The following is a 22976-nucleotide window of genomic DNA, read 5'->3' on the forward strand; positions in this document are numbered from 1 at the left end:
GTTTGAGCCACACAGTCCTTTGGGGTTCCTTCCACACGCCATCAACTATATTCTAACTAATACAGCAATTTAAAATGATGATGTTTAATAACATGGAAAACTATTTATTATATTTTAAATCCAAAAGGCAGATCACCAAACCAACTGTATAAGGCAACCTTTGTTTAAAATGTACATGCCTGCACCTCTCTCTCTTTCTCTGTCTCTACCTCTCTGCCTCTCTCTCTTCCTGCCTCTTTCTCTCTTCCTGCCTCTCTCTCCCCTCCTTTGTGTGTGGTGCATGTGTATATTCTTAGAAAAATGTGAAGAAAGAGGTGAACTAAAATGTTTAAAATATTTATCTCAGATTGAATTATGGGTGAAATTTATTTTTATGTATTTTATATTAAAATTTCTGAATATTGCATAACATTATAATAGTGAAAAAGATTTATCTAAAGAACAAGGAAACCCAAAATCATGCAGAAAATACATGGTGGAAAGATTTTTAAAAGTCTTGGACAATACACTACTTAATAACCAAGAGATCAGTGAAGAAATCAAAGAGGAAATAAAAAAATACCTAGAAATAAATGATAATGAAAAACGATGACCCAAAACGTATGGGATGCAGCAAAAGCAGTTCTAAGAGGGAACTTTATAGCAATACAATCCTACCTCAAGAAAAAAGAAACTTCTCAAATAAACAACTTAACCTCACACCTAAAGCAATCAGTGAAAGAAGAACAAAAAAACCCCCAAAGTTAGGAGATTGGCTCAAGATGGCAGAGTAGAAGGACACGCTCTCACTCCCTCTTGCAAGAACACCAGAATCACAACTAACTGCTGAACAATCATCAACAGGAAGACACTGGAACTCGCCAAAAAAGATACCCCACATCCAAAGACAAAGGAGAAGCCAAAATGAGATGGTATGAGGGGCGCAATCACAATAAAATCAAATCCCATAACTTCTGGGTGGGTGAGCCACAAACTGGAGAACATTTATACCATAGACGTCCACCCACTGGAGTGAAGGTTCTGAGCCCCACATCAGGCTTCCCAATCTGGGGTTCCAGCAACAAGAGGAGGAATTCCTAGAGAATCAGACTTTGAAGGCTAGTGGGATTTGATTGCAGGACTTCAACAGGACTGGGGGAAACAGAGACTCCACTCTTGGAGGGCACACACAAAGTAGTGTGTGCATCGGGACCCAGGGAAAGGAGCAGTGACCCCATAGGAGACTGAACCAGACCTACCTGCTAGTGTTGGAGGGTCTCCTGCAGAGGTGGGGGGTGGCTGTGTCTTACCATGAGGACAAGGACACTGGCAGCAGAAGTTCTGGGAAGTACTCTTTGGCGTGAGCCCTCCCGGAATCTGCCATTAGCCCCACCAAAGAGCCCGGGTAGGCTCCAATGTTGGGTCGCCTCAGGCCAAACAGCCAACAGGGAGGGAACCCAGCCCCACCCATCAGCAGACAAGTGGATTAAAGTTTTACTGAGCTCTGCCCACCAAAGTAACAGCCAGCTCTAACCACCACCAGTCCCGCCCATCAGGAAAACTGCACAAGCCTCTTAGATGGCCTAATCCACCAGAGGGAAGACAGCAGAAGTAAGAAGAACTATAATCCTGCAGCCTGTGGAACAAAAACCAAAATAACAGAAAGACAGACAAGATGTAAAGGCAGAGGGCTATGCACCAGATGAAGGAACAAGATAAAACCCCAGAAAAACAACTAAATGAAGTGGAGATAGGCAACCTTCCAGAAAAAGAATTCAGAATAATGATAGTGAAGATGATCCAGGACCTCAGAAAAAGAATGGAGGCAAAGATTGAGAAGATGCAAGAAATGTTTAACAAAAACTTAGAAGAATTAACAAACAAACAGAGATGAACAGCACAATAACTGAAATGAAAAATACACTAGAAGGCATCAATAGCAGCATAACTGAGGCAGAAGAATGGGTAAGTGACCTGGAAGACAAAATGGTGGAATTCACTGCTGTGGAACAGAATAAAGGAAAAAGAATGAAAAGAAATGAAGACAGCCTAAGAGACCTCTGGGACAACATTAAACACAACAACATTCACATTATAGGGGTCCCAGAAGGAGAAGAGAGAGAGAAAGGATCCGAGAAAATATTTGAAGAGATTATAGTTGAAAACTTCCCTAAAATGGGAAAGGAAATAGCCACCCAAGTCCAGGAAGTGCAGAGAGTCCCATACAGGATAAACCCAAGGAGAAACATGCTGAGACACATAGTAATCAAACTGGCAAATTATTAAAGACAAAGACAAATTATTGAAAGCAGCAAGGGAAAAATGACAAATAACATACAAGGGAACTCCCAAAAGGTTAACAGCTGATTTCTCAGCAGAAACTCTACAAGCCAGAAGGGAGTGGCAGGACATATTTAAAGTGATGAAAGGGGAGGACCTACAACCAAGATTACCCTACCCGGCAAGGATCTCATTCATATTCTAAGGAGAAATCAAAAGCTTTACAGACAAGCAAAAGCTAAGAGAATTCAGCACCACCAAACCAGCTCTACAACAAATGCTAAAGGAACTTCTCTAAGTGGGAAACACAAGAGAAGAAAAGGACCTACAAAAACAAAACCATAACAATTAAGAAAATGGTCATAGGAACATATATGTCAATAATTACCTTAAACGTGAATGGATTAAATGCTCCAACCAAAAGACACAGGCTTGCTGAATGGATACAAAAACAAGACCTATATATATGCTGCCTACAAGAGACCCACTTCAGACCTAGGGACACATACAGACTGAAAGTGAGGGGATGGAAAAAGATATTCCATGCAAATGAAAATCAAAAGAAAGCTGGAGTAGCAATACTCATATCAGATAAAATAGACTTTAACATAAAGAATGTTACAAGAGACAAGGAAGGACACTATAGAATGATCAAGGGATCAATCCAAGAAGAAGATATAACAAATATAAATATATATGCACCCAACACAGGAGCACCTCAATACATAAGGCAACTGCTAACAGCTATAAAAGAGGAAATCGACAGTAACACAATAATAGTGGGGGACTTTAACACCTCACTTACACCAATGGACGGATCATGCAAAATGAAAATAAATAAGGAAACAGAAGCTTTAAATGACACAACAGACCAGATAGATTTAATTGATATTTATAGGACATTCCATCCAGAAACAGCAGGTTACACTTTCTTCTCAAGTGTGCACGGAACATTATCCAGGATAGGTCACATCTTGGGTCACAAATCAAGCCTCAGTAAATTTAAGAAAATTGAAATCATATCAAGCATCTTTTCTGACCACAACGCTATGAGATTAGAAATGAATTACAGGGGAAAAAACGTAAAAAACACAAACACATGGAGGCTAAACAATACGTTACTAAATAACCAAGAGATCACTGAAGAAATCAAAGAGGAAATCAAAAAATACCTAGAGAAAAATGACAATGAAAACATGGCAATCCAAAACCTATGGGATGCAGTAAAAGCAGTTCTAAGAGGGAAGTTTATAGTTATACAAGTCTACATCAAGAAATAAGAAAAATCTCAAATAAACAATCTAACTTTACACCTAAAGGAACTAGAGAAAGAAGAACAAACAAAATCCAAAGGTAGCAGAAGGAAAGAAATTATAAAGATCAGAGCAGAAATAAATGAAATAGAAACAAAGAAAACAATAGCAAACATCAATAAAACTAAAAGCTGGTTCTTTGAGAAGATAAACAACATTGATAAACCATTAGCCAGACTCATCAAGAAAAAGAGGGAGAGGACTCAAATCAATAAAATTAGAAATGAAAAAGGAGAAGTTACAACAGACACCACAGAAATACAAAGCATCCTAAGAGACTACTACCAGCAACTCTATGCCAATAAAATGGACAACCTGGAAGAAATGGACAAATTCTTAGAAAGGTATAACCTTCCAAGACTGAATCAGGAAGAAATAGAAAATATGAACAGACCAATCACAAGTAATGAAATTGAAACGGTGATTAAAAATCTTCCTACAAACGAAAGTCCAGGACCAGATGGCTTCACAGGTGAATTCTGTCAAACATTTAGAAAAGAGCTAACACTCATCCTTCTCAAACTCTTCCAAAAAAATGCAGAGGAAGAAACACTTCCAAACTCATTCTATGAGCCCACCATCACCCTGATACCAAAACCAGACAGACACCACAAAAAAAGAAAATTACAGACCAATTATCATTGATGAATATAGTTGGAAAAATCCTCAACAAAATACTAGCAAACAGAATCCAACAACACATTAAAGGGATCATACACTATGATCAAGTGGGATTTATCCCAGGGATGCAAGGATTCTTCAATATATGCAAATCAATCAATGTTATACATCATATTAACAAATTGGAGAAGAAAAACCATATGATTATCTCAATGGATGCAGAAAAAGCTTTTGACAAAATTTAACACCCATTTATGATAAAAACTCTCCAGAAAGTGGGCATAGAGGGAACCTACCTTAACATAATAAAGGCCATATATGACAAACCCACAGCAAATATCATTCTCGATGGTGAAAAACTGAAAGCATTTCCTCTAAGATCAGGAGAAGACAAGGAAGGATGTCCACTCTCACCACTATTATTCAACATAGTTTTGGAAGTCCTAGCCATCGCAATCAGAGAAGAAAAAGAAATAAAAGGAATACAAATCGAAAAAGAAGAAGTAAAACTGTCACTGTTTACAGATGACATGATACTATACATAGAGAATCCTAAAGATGCCACCAGAAAACTACTGGAGCTAATCAATGAATGTGGTGAAGTTGCAGGATACAAAATTAATGCACACAAATCTCTTGCATTCCTATACACTGATGATAAAAAATCAGAAAGAGAAATTAAGGAAACACTCCCATTTACCACTGCAACAAAAAGAATAAAATACCAAGGTATAAACCTACCTAGGGAGACAAAAGACCTGTATGCAGAAAACTATAAGACACTGTTGAAAGAAATTAAAGATGATACCAACAGATGGAGAGATGTACCATGTTCTTGGATTGGAAGAATCAACATTGTAAAAATGACTATGCTACCCAAAGCAATCTACAATTCAATGCAATCACTATCAAATTACCAATGGCATTTTTTACAGAACTAGAACAAAAAAAATCTTAAAATTTGTATGGAGACAGAACGACCTCGAATAGCCAAAGCAGTCTTGAGGGAAAAAAACAAAGCTGGAGGAATCAGATTCCCTGACTTCAGACTCTACTACAAAGCTACAGTAATCAAGACAATATGGTACTGGCACAAAAACAGAAATATAGATCAATGGAACAGGATAGAAAGCCCAGAGATAAGCCCACGCACCTATAGTCAACTAATCTATGACAAAGGAGGCAAGGATATACAATGGAGAAAAGACAGTCTCTTCAATAAGTGGTGCTGGGAAAACTGGACAGCTACATGTAAAAGAATGAAATTAGAACACTCCCTAACACCATACACAAAAATAAACTCAAACCAAAGGAGGTAAGGAGGTGGGTCATAAAGAGTTATAAAAGAAGGGCATTTCAAACAGAGAGAATGGCAAGAACACAGCGTGAGGGAGAACGTGCGAGAAACAGCAGCACAGCGAGGCCAGTGAGGCTGGAACAGAAGGAAGAGGGGAAGTGAGGGCCAGAGGAGGCAATTAGAGAAGTAATAGGAGGCCAGATCATTCGAGGCTTGAGGATAACTGTAGTGATTTTGCTTTTCATTCTGTGTGAAACAGGAAATTGGGGGAATGACATGCTCTGACTTGTATTTGCACCAATGAGTTGGGAAGCTGGTGCAATAATCCAAGTGAGAGATGATGAAGGCTTGAATGGATGGTGGCAGTGGTTGGAGATGATAAGAAAAGACAATCCAGGAGAAGTGGGCTGAGAAGTCAAATGCAGGTTGTGAGAGAGAAGGAAGAATCAAAGATGATTTCAAGATTTTGGGGCCTGAGCAACTGGAGGGGTGAAGTTGTCATTTACTGAGATGAAGAAAGTGCAGGTTCGGAACTGAAATGGAAGCAAGACTGGGACACATCAGGTTGGAGAGATGTATTAAATATATAAGTGGGCAGTTGGAGATACAACTCTGGAGTTCAGGTAAGAGTTCTGGTTCAGACCTGTAAGTGTGGGAGTCAGCCGGGTAGAGAATATAGGGATGAGATAGGCAAGTAGTGTAGCCAGAAAAAAAGAAGCATCCCAAGGAATGAGTCTTGAAGACTCCAGTTTTTAGAGGTTGGAGATGCAAACGAACCATCAAACGTGATTGAGATCACCAGTGAAGTCGGTGGTCAATGAGATATCCAAGCGTGGTGTTACGGAAGTCAAGAGAACAAAGCTTCGCCAGAAAGACAAAGTGGTAACTGTCAAAAGCTGCTTGTAGGCCAACAAAATGAGAGCCAAGACCACTGACTATGAGAGGTAGCAATGTTGAGGGTGCTAGTATAACTGATGAGGACAGTTTTGTTTTGAGTGGTGGAAACGGAATCCTGTTTAGAGTGGGTTCAGGAGTAAACGGGAGGAGAGCAAATGGAGATGGAAACACTTTACAAAGGTTTAGCTGGAAGGAAAAAGTGGAGCGAAACCAAGAGACGTTTTTTTTTAATGGTAGAGCTAACAGCATGCTAAGAAACACCCATCATTTGAACCACATTGACTGATTAATTTGTATTATCATATGTTAAGCTAACAATGTGAGAGTAAACACCAATGATTTAATTATGAATGGATAGAATGCCAAAAACAAAATTCTGCTGCTAAACATGTAACCTTTAGCTGTAAGCATTTGCACAGAGCCTTGCTTCAGGATGGAAGTTCTCCCAAATCACTCAGAGAACTCTTATCTACATTTTCTAATATCATATTGCCCCTTCTGCTTTTGCACAGAAGATAACTTCTTATCAAAAGCTTCTGGGGCTTCCCTGGTGGTGCAGTGGTTGGGAATCTGCCTGCCAATGCAGGGGACATGGGTTCGAGCCCTGGTCTTGGAAGATCCCACATGCCGTGGAGCAACTAAGCCTGTGAGCCACAACTACTGAGCCTGCGCATCTGGAGCCTGTGCTCCTCAACGGGAGAGGCCGCGACAGTGAGAGGCCCGTGCACCGCGATGAAGAGTGACCCCCGCTCTCCGCAACTGGAGAAAGCCCTCGCACAAAAACGAAGACCCAACACAGCCCTAAATAAATAAATTAATTAATTAATTTAAAAAAAAAAAAAGCTGCTGAAGTCACAGTAAGCTTTTTCAAAAACACAGACTACTCATTATTGCCTCCAAAGTACCATAACCATAATGGCTGAATTTTGTGCGAGGATTCTCATACCGAACGTTTAACTCAGGTCTCATTTTAAATAACTAAATAATTAAAGCCTCTTAAACAATAGGATGGAAATGGCACATCCCTTAAAAATTAATGTTAAATCCACACAATTCTTCTCTGTGCTCAGAATTTTAAAAATTCAACAAATTAATTCACTCCTTATATAATTGTTTTAAAACCTGATTTTTCCAAAGTCTCACAAGAACCTTAATCATTGCTTACAGCTATGTCAGTTCATCAGATCAAATACTGCTGCTTCCAGTTATTATATAATAATAGCTTTTTAAACTTCTAATCACCTAGTTAATATTCTATCAAGCATCACTATTTATTTAAACAAGTCCTCTGTTTTTTTTCAGTGTCTTTTAATTAAACCTCTGAATATTGTAATTATTTACCTCATTGTTTTCTCTTAATTTTGTATTTCTTCAATTTTAATGATTACATTTTATCCTGGACACAGTAAAACATACATTTTGAAATAATCTCTTAAATCTATTATTCAATATTAGTACAATTCACTCTAAGTTAAAACTAATGACTATTTTTCAGTATAAGTGATTATGTATCTTAGTGGGTCCTTTGTCCTACTCTAACCAGGATAAGTTTTCCTGAATTAGATTTTCTTATCATTGCTGTTTGCAGTTGGGAAGTTAAAGAACTCTGCAAATAATTTCTATGTGCATATTTAAATTATTTTTATTGAGCAGAACACTAACTTCTATAGTATTTCACTAAACATTTGCCCCATCTCGACAGACTTTTGTTTTTAGCCATCTGTTTTTTTCATAATCTCTTTGTGTTTCCATGTCTTCTTGCGGACTCTCCAGCTATGTCGTAAACAAGGTCAGCAGCCCAAAGAAAAGACACTGATTCTTGTCACAAAATGTAGTTTTAGAATGTCCCTCATAGCCCCTTGAGCAGGGCCAGGCATAATTCTGCTATTCTCACATTTTTAAAGACTTTCAGGTATCAAGAATACTGGCTTTTCTTTTCCAAGAAAAATAGCTTTAACTCTACCAATCTAAAACTTAGGCTGCTCAAAAATTTTAAAGCACTGGAGCCATGATAAAATGTTGACAATACAGCTATTGACAGCAACAGGTAACCAGTGGCTGTAAAATATACAATGTTTTCTCCGTGCTTGAATCAAACAGGATCTCACATATCTCAGATCTTGTTCTTGGTTAAAAAAAAAAGAGAGAGAGATAAAAAGAACTGAGAGAAATGCTTTTGGCTGGAACTGCCTGGGGTGTTGGAGGGATGAGGAGGTGTTAGCGAGAGAGATCCGGTATCTTTTTGTTTCATGAAAACCCTAGCTTGACAGGAAATACAGGGAAAACTTAGCCATAGAAATGGTGCATCCGCTGTGCAGGCCAACAAGTAGATTCTCCCACTGCTACTTAGAATAAAGAAACTTATAGTTCTCTTTCTGTCCTGTTTCTGGCCACAGAAATCTTTCTTCCCTTCTTCTGCATTCACTATTGTACTCTATTCCAATCACTTAATTTTCTTTCTTAAAAGTCTGAATGCCAAGAGTAAAAAGCCCTTAGGAAGTTGTCCATGATCGTTTGCCAATTCAGTTCAAAATCTATATAGACTCTTGGACCTGTTAAAACGAGAATGTGATTTGATTGACCTACTTTTAGGGTTTTTTTTTTTTTTTTTTTTTTTTTAAATAAGAGGGATTGAGTGAATTTGAGGGTGAATTGAATTCTAATTCTGAATGCTGGGAATGTGATCCCAAGTTTCTTACCCTGCCGAGGACTGCACTGAATGAGTTGAGGTGGTGGCAATATTTCCATTTGACTAGACAGATTCTGTTGTATTTTCTGTTTTTAGAGTGACTGCTCCGGAAGGAATTTCACTCAATGACTTATGCAGCAAGTGTTTACTGAGCACCTACTATACGGGCCAGGGGTCTTTAGAGTCTTGAGACCAGACTCCTTCAAGGGAGGGAGCTATGGAAACAACTGAAATACAGTATGAGTGATGTGTCCCTCTGTCTGGCTGAGAACAGTAATGTGTCAGAGAAGGCTTCACAGAAGAGATGAAAGATAACTAGGAATGCAAGGGGACACAAGTCACCAAAGAAAAAGGAAAAACATGAGCCAAAATGAAGGAGAACAGGTGAGGAAGTTCAGGGACAAGCTGGACAGGTAGGCTGAGTTCAGGTTTTGAAGCACCTTGCATCCCCTGGTAAGGACATCATATGACATCAGGAGTTACATGAACCTATGGGTCCTTCCCCAAAATGAGTAGGAGCGACTCAAAATTTGATCTATTATTTCCTCAATGGTTTCCAGTGATGGAGACCCTCATCACTGAAGTCAGATTCAGGAGAATTTCTTTCTGAGAATTACAGAAACACAGTCTGTTAAAAGGAAAACCTTTCTCCTAAGATGCAAGTCCCTACAAGCATGCCAGTATCCACTCTACAAACTTGCAAAAGGCCCTTTTAACATTGGCCTTCAACAAAGCAATGATTTATGTCAAGTAAGTAATGACTATAGTGTGCTTATTGAACTGTATACATTTTGGCAAGAGAGCATGTTGGTGAGATTTCCTAAATTAATAAGAGATGCATTTGTTGCTATTTTCATAGCTCGTGTGTGTGTGTGTGTGTGTGTGTGTGTGTGTGTGTGTGCGTGCGTGCCTGAGAGAGAGATTTAATATAGTGGAACTTTCCAGATGTGTTTTGATCAACTAAGATGTGTCTGGGATTTATAAGTGATGGAGCAAGAACATATGCAATATGCAAAAAATTTTTCATTCTTCATTATTGAGCACCATATAAGAATCTTGACAAGTTTAATCAGTGGCAACTTAAATTCCAGGCTACAAATCCTAAGTGAGATTATGTGAACATATTTTCTCATTGGCACTTGCATAGTCTGGCATATGTAGCAGAATGTAGCAGAATGCAATAAACAAGCATAATTACTTCCACACAGAAAAGTCTATATCAATCTTTTCTTGATGACCTACTTTCAGTGAGTTTTCTTCAGTAATGCAATCACCCAAACAAATCTCCAGTAGACTGTGTACTACGGTGTCAAAGCCTCACATTGAAAAAAGTCAGCACTCTCCATGTATTTAAAGGGGAAAACTCACTGCGTGGAAGTACACGTTTTCTGCCAGTATTCAGAGAAGACCCAACCCACCTCACAGTGAAAGGGTTTATATGCCGTTATCATTAGCAGAGAGATTATTTGGCTAAATGTTTTCTTATCTTCACTTGCCTGAATGCCATTGTATCTCATATAACCTAATCTCTCATCTTGTTTGTAAAAACTAACAGTTGTTTTTTTATTTTTTCAAATAGACAATGTAAAATTCTAATTTTAAAATGTGGAGAGGGCTTCCCTGGTGGCGCAGTGGTTGAGATCCCGCCTGCCGATGCAGGGGACACGGGTTCGTGCCCCGGTCCGGGAAGATCCCACATGCCGCGGAGCGGCTGGGCCCGTGAGCCATGGCCGCTGGGCCTGCGCGTCCGGAGCCTGTGCTCCGCAACGGGAGAGGCCACGACAGTGAGAGGCCCGTGTAACGCAAAAAAAAAAAAAATGTGGAGATGTGGGGGGGCGAGGAGACGGGGGAGAGGAGAAACCAGCCACCTTGAAAAGCTCCCACCAGTAGAGAACGGGAATACTTCCATACGGATGTTTAATTGTTTTGGCAGGGGGTGGAGGGGTTGGTGTAAAATTCTGAATACATTATTGAGCAACAAAGAAGCATCTTGTGTGTTCTTGACTTCTGCCAAGAATACTAAATAGCTAAAATATAATGAAAAGTTAGGAAGAAAATAAGTTGCAATCACACGCAAGAGAGAAGCATTATGGGATATTCTCTTGTGAGATGGATGATGCCCAGATTGTGCTGCATTGTAAAGGATTTAAGGGCAATATGTACTAGCCATACTGGCTAATTAAAAATGATTTCATTCTTTGTGCTTCTTTCCCGGAACCCGTTTTGCAGACAGCATTGCTATCTATGTCCAAAATTCTTGCCCCATTCCGATAGACTTTTAGCCAAGAATCAAATGCATATCAACTCATTCTTTGAAATTTTAGCACCAAGAGTTTACCTTTGTCACAAAATAGCAGCTGCCACCATCAAAAATTTAGCCTCAAGTTGGGACAGACTTAACTGTGGAAATTATGTGACATTTTCTCAGCAGTCAGTATGTGTTTAAACAGAACATACAAGAAGAGTGTTTTAACCTGCACATTTTGTCCATATATTTTACTACTTACACTACCATTTTGAAAGTGGTAGGGTAGAATATTGAAGGGGACACAAACGATGCTTAAATTACTGAATGAAACAGTAAACACCCCACGTTCAAAAAGAAGAACTGCTGCTCATATGCTCAGAGAGACATTTTTTAAATGAATTCACATCTTTATTTTGTCTCTTTTTTTATGACTTTCCACAGACTTAAAATCTGATTTATACAATCTAACATGTATTTCATTATTCTCTATTCTGGTATGCTCCCACCAGGGTTCATTTTATATCTGTAACCAGATTAACTCCTCAAAGAGAAAAACTATTAAAGTCAAGCACAGTGATAAGCAGAGTGGCTGTTCAATGAGGACCTGGTAAAACGAGTTCCATTGATCTCAACCGACTCAACCCCTTTGGCGAAGAACAGCACTGTATTCAGGTCACAGGAAAAGGTAGACCTTCTTCCTCTCCTTTCTTTATGCTGGAGGCAGGAAAAGTCAGGCTGAAAATATCCAGGATAATTCCCATCATTAAACTTAATGATTTTCCCATAGGATGTAATCTTTTAATGCTCAAAATAAGGCAGTATCAGTTTTGAGAAGCAGGAATACATGGATATATATATATGTATACTTATTTATTTATTGTGTACATATATGCATATCTACACAATATATAATATATGCATATTACATATATTTATATATAAAGTACTTATATAAATATATTTTCTATATATACATATTACATGTTATTTCCCACTCTGAAAACCATCAAAGGAAACTTGACCATAACCAAGTATTACTCATGAAGAATTCGTTCAGTCATACTTCTTAAATACATAAGTCCTGCATCCAACTCACATAGCATAATATAGCTATGTTGCTTCATTACACAAGAAAATATGCTTACATTTCTATCCTTGACAGCTGCCACTTTATCCCTTTCTGAAACTTATTCATTAATTTACAACTTTGTGCATCCTTAATATATCTTAAGAGACAAACAGTTGATAAAATCCTATTGTATTTTTCATGAATTAAAAGAAAAAACTTGCTAAAAACAATTTCAAAACAAATTCTGGGAAGCCAATTCTATGGATCATCTTCCATTGCATTGTTTTTATGTAAAACACAAGCTGCAAGCAATATACAAAGATATTAGCTTATGTGGTAGGAATATGATAGCCTTCAAGCAATCTGAAATCATGATATTAAGAAAGCCTACTTCTTGGGAGACAGCTGACTGAAATGTCCAATATACCTGTGCTCATTTTAAAAAGGACAAATACAAGGATTTCCAAGGTGAATGAAGTAAAGAGTTTTGATAAGACTTGATAAAATTAACCTGACACTGTGAATACACTCAAATCCTTCCTATCCTTAAGAAAACAAAAAAGCTTTAAGAGTTGTGACTACGATCTCTACTAAAATCGATAAAGATAGATCATTTTAAGCAGCACCATTTCTTCTTATTACTTCTCAAGGCACTGAGTTAATCAGTTCAGAGGAAATGTTTACCGTCAATTCCTATGTCTTGAGGTAACAAATTTGGAGTTCTACCATTCAATACATAAGCAGTCTTCATGCTACCTTCCTCTATTTCTCTCTCTTCTTTTCTTCCCTTCTAATTATCAAATTCTGTATGTATTTGCTGCCTCCACTTTTCCTTCCTGGATATTCCTCTGCCTCTATATGGTCCTTGCTACATCTTCACCTTCCCAGGGAGGACGTTCCCTTGAGGATCACCAATGACGCACTCTCCAGAGAATGGCACCAAGTCCTAGCAATTATACTAGTTATACTTATATCATATGAGGCAATGTATTTGAAAATACTTTTAAACATTAAAGTACTATTTAAAGAGGACAGTATTATTATACCTCCAAATGATCTATCAAATTTACACTTTGACACAGTGTAATAGCCTTTTAACTGAGCTTCCTGATTCCCAATCTCACTCTGCTCCAATCCATCCTACACCCTGATATACTGGAGTTACCTTCCTAAGTAAAGAGATCTACTCAAGTCACTACACGGCTCAAAACCCTCCACTAGCTCCCCATAATATACTGGATAAATTCCAAACTCCACACCCTTCAATTAGCCATTGGAAATCCTACCTACTGTTTGAAACTTTTCCACTAATACAAACCCCTCCTAATTTTTTTCCTCCCTCTAAACACCATATTCTCGATCTTATTCCTTGCTTCTGTGTATGCCATCTTTTTTCGCCGCTAATAACCTTCCCCTCAACAGTGGCCCTTGAAGACCTACCCTCCTCCATCCAGGGTCTCCATCCAACCCATCTCCTCTTAGAAATGTTCCCAGAGGTGAATTTAGCCTACACACAACTCACGCTTTCATATTCTGCAAACTCTGCCATGTATGAGAGCTACTTACGTATGGATCTTTCTCCCTTGCAAAGGCTTAGCAGACCACTAGAGGAATATTCTCTCTAGGAGAATATTTATCACAAACAAGGTGCTCAATAAAGAGTCAGTGAATTGTGTGCTTGTGTTCTCACCATTTAATGATTAAGAATATTAAAATAGTTGTTCGGGCCATCTAAAAAAGTTCTTTGTTAACTTTCAAGCAGAGCTATTAGTGCTGTTCAAATACAGTAAAAACAAATAGCTGATACCTGGTCAATAATGAAAATTTAATTTTAAAAACACAAAATAAATTGCTGTAATGAAAAGATACAGCTAAATCTTGTATCTACTACATAACAGAAAATAATAACTATGACTAGAACAAATTATGCATGGAGAAAGAAAATAAACAAGACAAGGGAACAGAAAGAATATGTATCGTTGACAAAACAAAAGATATTATGTGCCCATGTCCTGATAAATGCACTTGTGTCTCCCATCTCAGAGTGGTTCAGTAATCCTCCCATCTGCTGATAGACTTGAATCTTTGGACCAACTCCAAGACTGTCTGGCCTCCTGAAGTTCCTCTGGCTTTCAAAGACTATGAGGTCAACCATTATAGTCCATACTCCTCCTTCTAGGGTTACTCTGAAACTGAAACTGCCTTAAGAAGAGGAGAGAGGGATGGGAAGTTTTCCAGGGCCTTTGTCCTGTGGTACTAGCTTTGTTTTAGAATGGCATGAAACTTGCCAATATATCTAACTTAAGAAAAATGAACTAAGATTAGTAGTATCACAAGGTTGACCTAGATCTGTTGTTTTAAATGCTGGCTGTACTCTGTAATCACCTGGAGAGTTTTAAGAAAATGTTCACGTCTGGGGCCCACACCCACACACGTACTTGATCTGGGGTAGGGCCCAGACATCGGTATGTTTTAAAAGTTCCCCTGGTATACAGTCAGCTCAGGCTGCTATAAAAAACAATACCACAGACTGGATGGCTTAAACATTTATTCTCACAGTTTTAGAGACTGAGAAGTCCAAGATCCAGGGGCTAGCAGATTTGGTTCCCGGAGAAAGCGCTCTTCCTGGCTTACAGACATCTGCCTTCTCTCTGTGTTTTCACATCAGAAAAGAAAGAAAGAGAGTTCTGGTCTCTCTTCCTCTTCTTATAAGGACATTAATCCCATCAAGGGGATTCCACTTGCATGATTTCATTTAAAACCAATGACCTCCCCAAGGTCCCACCTCTAAGTACCATCACATTGGGGGTTAGGACTTCAACACAGGAATGTTGGGGGGGATACAAACATTCAACCCACAATACTAGATAATTTCAAAGTGCAGCCAGGATTGAGAACCACTGACCGAGATCAATGGTTTTCGACCTAATTTCACACTGAAACAAACATGACAAGGGTATCACGTGTGCAAAACACACCAGTGGGCAGACCAAGATTCTGCACAATTCTGTGTGCCAGGTGAGATGCCACCCTTATTAGCTTATTCAAGAAAATGTGTCAGAATGCAAGGGCAAAAACGTCATTACAGAAATATTTTTAACCTGATGACCAGGTGACTGAAAACTTTGAGAAAATCCAGAAAGTTCCTTATATCTGGCCAGCATTTTGTTATTCCAAGCACACAAGCAGGACTCTGGCGGTGACCAGGATCTCTGCAAAAAGAGGTCATTTTAAACAGCAACATTTTCTTTTATTCCTACTCCAGATACTGAGTTAACCAGTTCAGAGGAAAGGTCTAGTATCAAGACCCATCTTTAAGTAAATATGTTAGAGCTCTAGACATCAAGAAATAAGCAGTTAGTCAGTGATAGTGAAAGAACAGAAAAATTATGGAGTAGACGGGGAAGGCAGAGAAAAAGAATGATACTCCAAGAATAGAAAGGTACCTGTGGACATTGTTATGAATATTTTAACAGAAAATCCTTCCTTCTTACTAATTAATAAATTATTCTTTCCAAATGTATAAAGACTATATTTCCAAGGGATTTGTAAAAAATTTATCTTCTGTCAATGTGTACATAAATTAATGCATGCTTATTGAATGAAACCAGAAAGTTCACATTAACCAGGACTCTGAATAATCACATTTACTCTAATATCTGCATAAGTATCAGAAGCAAAAAAAAAAAAAAAAAAAAAAAGAAGATAATCTGCCCATTTTAACACATTAGAATTTTTAGGCAGAAAGATATGTTAACACATACTTTAAAAATTATGTTAACTATAAAGCTCCCCAAATTATATTAACACATCAAAAATATTTTAAAATAATGGTATCAAATAGTGTCAATCTTCTTCCTATCATAATCGTCATCACAAAGCTGAGCAATTTTGCAGTTTTTTAAAATCTTAAATTCATGATTAAAGGAAGTGAGGTGAAAAAGAAATAGAAACCAATAAAAGAAAGGAAGGTGAGTGAGAAGAAAATAGAGCAAAGATCCTAATCGAAGAGCAAATCTTGTTTCTGTTTTTAACTCCTGTGAAAATTTCTAACTCATCCCCTGCCCTGTTCCATCTGAATTTAACTGAATTCAAATATTTGCTGAACATCCGCTATGTGCAGGGCTGAGCCACATGCAGTACCTCATCTCTGAGATTAATGATAAAACTTCAGACAAATTCCAAAAGCATGAATATCCACATAATGTAACTGCACTTCCTGTCATTTATCTGCTTTCCACAACTGACTTGGGCCACTACCTCTTATGGCCAGCTTGACTGCAGAGCCCTTAATCCAACATGATGGCTTTTGATTGACTAAAAATACTGTCTTCGTGGTATCAAGATACTTCATTTATCATTACTGACCATCCCCCACGCCCACTGCCCTCTTCTTCCTAACAGGGAAGCATGCTTGCATGTGCTCGTGCCCTTATATACACACATACACACTGGCTTAATGCCCTGCCCCCGGGACATATCCAAGCTTCATGGCTGCCAACTCATCTAGAATTAAATGTTCACTCAAAACTGTCCCTGCCACTACACATGCAGTAGCTATCATGGGGACTATATTTTTCATGCACAGATAGGATCTAGGTGATGCTTAGGTGCATTTCTGGGAGAAACAAAGAAAGCAAAGGTCTGGTGCCAGAAATGGCATTAAAGATGGATGGCTAGAGGTCAGTGGTGACCTAACTCTCAAATTGAGATTAGAATCAAAAGAAGGAAAGGCCAGAATAAACTGGCTGATCGCAACAGCAAAAACCTACTGCTGTCTAAGAAGCTTCACAGTACTGTATTAAAGATTTATTAAGCACCTACTATAGGTGCTAAGTCCAAGAATGTTAAGTCCAAGGTTGAATGAAATACATACAGTCTTTACCCTCAAGGAGCTCATCTAATTGGGGACAGAGACAGAGACATTGCAAAGCAACATAGTGAATGCTAGAACAGGTACAGAAAATGAGTTGTGGGAGCTCTCACTCCTGGACCAGCAGCTAATCTCATCCATTCAACCCCAGTCTCTAAAGGCCACAAAGTGGCCATTTAACCTTCTTCACCTATTGCTGCTCTACCTCAGGCCACCAGAATGTCTCTGTGATTTTTCTATGGCTGACACAACACAGGCCAAAAATAACCAACATACATCGATACTTCAAATAATTTTAATGACTCTAGGAGTCTTTTTAGTTGAGTTGACTTCTCATCAGTACTATCAATCAATACTTTATCAGCTTTTGATTCTAAAACAGCACTGTTTAATAGACTTTCTGCAGTGATATAAATGTTCTGTGGGTGCACTGCGCCATGCAGCAGCCACTAGTCACATGTGCCAACTGAGCACTTGAAATATGGCTGGTGTGAATGAGGAACTGAATCAATGTATTAAATAAATTTGAAATTAAATAGCCACATATGCCTAGTGGCCGTGGCACTGCACAGCACAGTTCTAAAATATAAGTGTTTTAAGACTGTTCCACATGATCAAATAATTTTTCCCTTAATTCCTATACATATGTTATACATGTCTCTGAAGAATTAAAAACACAGATAAAAACGGGTTTCCTTCTGTAACCTGTGGTTGCTGCCAGGAATTACTCCCAACAAGACACCAAAAGTTAAAGCCTAATCGAAACGTACATATGTCATGTGTAAATTGGTTCTGACTTTTACCAATGGCCTTCTTGATGTAGTGGGAAACATTTTAAAATATTTAAAAGTTAAGATATTTAACACATTAAGAGCTATTTGGGAAAGACTTATTTTCAACTAGTTCTAAAAGAAGAAAACATCTTCAAAGTGAGATTTAAAGGAGGATTCAATGTGGGGATTGACTCAGATCAGCTGGTTTGTAGGCCTCGTGAGTATTAGGACTCTGTATGTTGATGTACTGCTTAGTTATTACCGCCTAGCAGATGCTGGGCACTTAGGAAACCTGTAATGGAACAGTAGTTAAAATAGTACGGATGGGAATGTTCTATATCTGAATCATGGTGGTTGTTACCTGACGATATGTATTTGTCAAAACTTTCCAGATGGTACACTAGAAAAGATAAATTATCCCTTAATTTTTTTAAAAAAGAAAAGGGGGAAAAAGGTAATATGGGAGCACATGGGAAAAATCATGAATGGATATCTGCAAGAAAGCAAATGGGAACATGAAGTGTAGCATCACATCTCATGTGAAACCGACTAGTATATTCCAAACAGCAAATTCATCTCCCAGGAATGAAAGGAGGAAAAGGCTCAGGCTTGAGAGTCGGAAGGAACATATAGACTGAAACAGGCTGTGCGATTTTAGGTAAGTCATCTAACTTCTCTGTGCCTCAGTTGCCTCAGCTGAAACATGTGTACAATGAAACACCTATCTGAAACAGTTTTGGGGGGAATGAAATGAGAAAGTGTACATAAAATGTCCAGCAGTGGGTCTGCACCTGGCAAGCACTGAGTAGATGGTAAATGAAAACAAAACACAAGCTCATCTTCTTAATCAAGGCCTTCCTCTGAGGTCCTCTGGTCCTGAATGAGGGGGTTCCTTTTCCATATTACAGTCTAAACAGTTGGCAAATGAGTGGTCAAGCAACGCTACCAGGTTAGACAAAACTCAAATCTCTCTGGAGTAGGGGAATGAGGAAATGCAGTGCATGCTTCCAGAAAAACCTGAATTTTTGCCAGAAGCAAAATTCCCACAAGAAATTTTCAGCAAGTTCCCAAATGTCTCATGCAGACATGACAGCATAAATGAATTCATCAATGAAATGATTTATCCTGGCAAACTTCCCTGAGTGGAAGCAGCTATAGTCTACATAAAAAGGAGAGATGAAATAAAGAAAATTCCTATTCTGCAAATCGAAAGTAATTAATTTTCTGAATGGAGACTAGTTATTATTTGGGGGAAAAAGGCATGAATATTTTCTATTCCTGGTTACAATTTGTCTTTGGAAGGTAAACAGACCAAGCTGAGAGTCACAACATACTGGATTCTACTGATTCCATACTCAAGATAAATTAAGCAGTTAATTCTTGCAGAGGAATTGGGTGTAATTTGTAGTTAATGTGTCCTTTAAAGCAATAATACATGACTTAAAAATTCAGAATTTGATTCATTACAAATTTAACAGTAATATTTAAACATATTAGTTCAGCGTACCTTGCATGACTGTAACTCAATTCAAAGATCCTGAAATTGACATATATACACTAATACGTATAAAACAGATAACTAATAAGAACCTGCTTACAAAAAAGTAAATAAAATTCAAAAGAAAAAAAAAGATACCGAATTCTCATTAGTTGAAAGAAACTATTCCTCCTTAAAAGCTCTTAAAACACCTACCTCTCCTCTATGACTCATAGTTAAGCCTCCTTACAGGAAGCCACTGCAGATTTTCCCATTACCTGTTCAGTGGGTCACAATTAAATAATAACTAGAGTTATACAGTCATTACATTAGTTCTCCATCTAGTAGAAAACCTCTCAATTATTTTAGAGAAGGTTCAAATTCACTTAGGGAATTCTCTGGGAGTCATCTTTATTTTCTGCCTCTCTGATTAAGAATCTCCTTCAGCTGAATAACATTAAATGTTGTGTCCATGGTAAAAACTTGTTAATAATCCAGAAACTTTATTGACATTTAAATGTCAAACTAGCTCAGCAGTTGTCAAAATGTGGGCCTAGACCAGCAGCATCTGCATATCCTGGGAATTTGTTAGACACTGAGATTCTCAGCCCCACCCCAGAACTACTGAATCAAAACTTTTCAGGGTGGACCCCACAATCTGTGCTTTACCAAGCCCTCCTGGTGCCTCTGACGTACCCTAAAGTTTAAGAACTGTGATCTAGCTAATTCTGGCAAAAACATTTGAGGCCTCAGGCTAATCTTGATATGATGATCCAAATGGATGAACTCACAGATAGATTTTATCCCCTCCCCCAAAAAACCCATAATGTTCCTCTTTAGTTTCCAGTGACCCCTAGCAGTAATGTGGAAAGGAAGAATTCGTTTCACTCCAAATAATCGAATGAGGATTTTTGTGTTTGGAGAGTTACTTGAAAGAAGCAATTGGTCCCTATGTCCAGTTCAAAAGCATCAGGACATTTTGGACACAAAAAGTGATAAGGTCATTATGACATTGCTAACAATGAACACCTTAGTGAATTCTACATCTTGTTTCTGGATAATGGTAAGGATGGCAGCCTAACATTCAAATTGTATCAGAGCTGTCATCCTGCACAGTAAGTCTCAGTGGGCAGACCTTTCCTGAGCATCTATTATATGTGCCAGCTCAACTCACTGGCTCCAAAGACACTGAGAATGAGTAGTAAACACATTCACAAATACAATAGTAGATGTTGAGAGTAAAATAATTGAGGTGGAGACTGAATTTTTCATTGGTAGATAATGTGCCTCAGTTTTTCAAAATGTCCTATCTGAGATCAGGTATTCATTCCATCTGAGGTAGCCAAGGCCTCTAGGTCAGTCTGCAGGCAACAAAGTAAAAGGCCAACTGTGTTAAAATGGGAAGGGATACAAAAGTATTCACCTGCCAGTCTCAAAAAACCCACATTCTGAGTTCTAATACAAGCTCACATTCAATATCATCACATAAACTTGCGATACTCTTAAACAATTCAGTTAATCCTTTCCAGTTAAATTTTACATTATCAAAACATTAAAGAAAATGGCCAATAAACTGAAATCTATAAACCCCAAGCAACAGGCTACTAACAATGCTTTATTGAGAAAAGCCTTTGCAAAACATGGTGTATTGAAATGGAATAGCATTCCGCCCAAAAGGAGTGAAGTACTGATACATGCTACAACATGGATGAACCTTGAAAACACGATGCTATGTGAATGAAGCCAGACACCAGAGGCTACGTATCAATACAATTACATTTATATAAATGCTCAGAATAGACACATCTATAGAAAAAGAAAGTAGATTAGTGATTGCCAGGGCTAGAGTCAGAGAGAATGAGGAATGACTGTTCATGGAGTTTCTTTTGGGGGTGATTAAAATGTCGTACAATTAGATAGTGGTGATGGTTGCACAACTCTGTGAATATACTAAAACCCACTGAACTGAACAATTTAAAAAGATGAATTGTATGCCATGCAACTTATATCTTAATTTTAAAACTTCACAATATACTCAGGGAATGTGGTTTAGGTGGCATGCAAATCAGTATTCTCTGGTTTATTTTTATACTACAGTGAGATTTTCTTTCAATAATAATCTAAGTACCAAGAGGACCTGGCTTTGTTATTAAAACAGATCTATAACAGAAACATAAATTCAACAGGTATGTATTTGATGACCACAGTACTTTTAAAAAAATGTCTTCCCCTCTCTAGAATCAATTGTATGGTTTCAGAGAAAACCAGGACCAGATTCCTCACAAGTCGTAAATGTCAACCGTGTGCATCACACCATCTCTGAGCACTTTCATAAAGCTTTTAGAATTTAAATTATGTGCATATATCTGGCAGGCTATTGGCAATTATCACCATATAGCAATGCAATGCCCATTAGTTACAACACAGAAATGATTTCTTTTTGTAAAGGTTACTGTGCCAAGAGCAGCACCATCTACTGGATAAAAATATAGGTTAATATCTACTTTATTATGAACAATCTATTAGGATCCTCTAACTGTAAAGAGTAAAATATGGGCGCTCACAAACGGAGGTACATTTTCTAACTTTCAGGTTAATGGCTTCAGACCTATTATATGCCATCGTAATAGAACATCTTCATGAAGGAAAAAAAGACATTTCTTTAATAGAAGACAGATATCCAGTCTTACAATCCTTCCAGAAAATGCCCGGAACACTTGAATTTGCATCCTAGGGAAAGATTCTAACTGGCTCTTTCAGAAGACAGTTCAGTATTAAATGTGTTACCTGGAAGGTGGTGGGTAAAAGATGAATCCCTGAATACCTATATCAACCTGCAGCTCTCCTTTGACTTTGGCAGCAGTGGCAGAATGTTGACAGAAATTTTGATTGAAACTTTATTTTTTAAAGTAACTGCCCAGACTTGAATGTGACTAAATTAAAAGTACTGAAAACACTGAAAAGTCAGGTTGGTGCCTGTTCCTGTTACTACCTTTAGGGCGTGTGTGTGCCTGTGTGTGTGTGTGTGTGTGTGTGTGTGTGTGTGTGTGTGTGTGTGTGTGTGTGTGTGTGTGTGTGTGTGTGTGTGTGTGTGTTAATTCGCATCAGACACGTGTATTCCTCATTCAAGCCCATAAATATCCGTAGCATGAACTAAACAGCAAGAATGCGATACAATACGTAGCCCCGCACCAAGGGTCTATTTATCTTTTTATGTATATCTAAAAGGCTCTTTTCCACACTTTGCAAAGAGGAGGAGAAGAGCTGCGAGGACAAGAAGTCGTGACGGGCAAGCCCCCCTCTCCTGGCCGCGGGAGCAGCATCCCCGCGGGCAGGTGAACTGTGGCGGAGGTGCGAGGTGGGGAGGGGGCGCGTCCTCCCACGCTGCCGACACCCCGTCGTGCCGCCGCGACACGGTGGGCTCCCCAGTCCGCCGTCCCTCTTGCCTCCTTGCTAGATG

At 38.4% G+C, this 22976-nt stretch overlaps 1 protein-coding gene across 6 annotated transcripts in view; it reads right to left on the bottom strand.

The window, feature by feature from the left end:
• The window catches only part of PTPRZ1 (protein tyrosine phosphatase receptor type Z1), a 178006-nt gene that overhangs the window by 154490 nt on the left and 540 nt on the right, over positions 1 to 22976 (bottom strand). The gene's annotated exons all lie outside the window — the stretch shown is intronic.

The sequence above is a fragment of the Kogia breviceps genome, chromosome 9 (assembly GCF_026419965.1).
Source record: "Kogia breviceps isolate mKogBre1 chromosome 9, mKogBre1 haplotype 1, whole genome shotgun sequence".
In the NCBI taxonomy this organism is placed as follows: Eukaryota; Metazoa; Chordata; class Mammalia; order Artiodactyla; family Physeteridae; genus Kogia; species Kogia breviceps.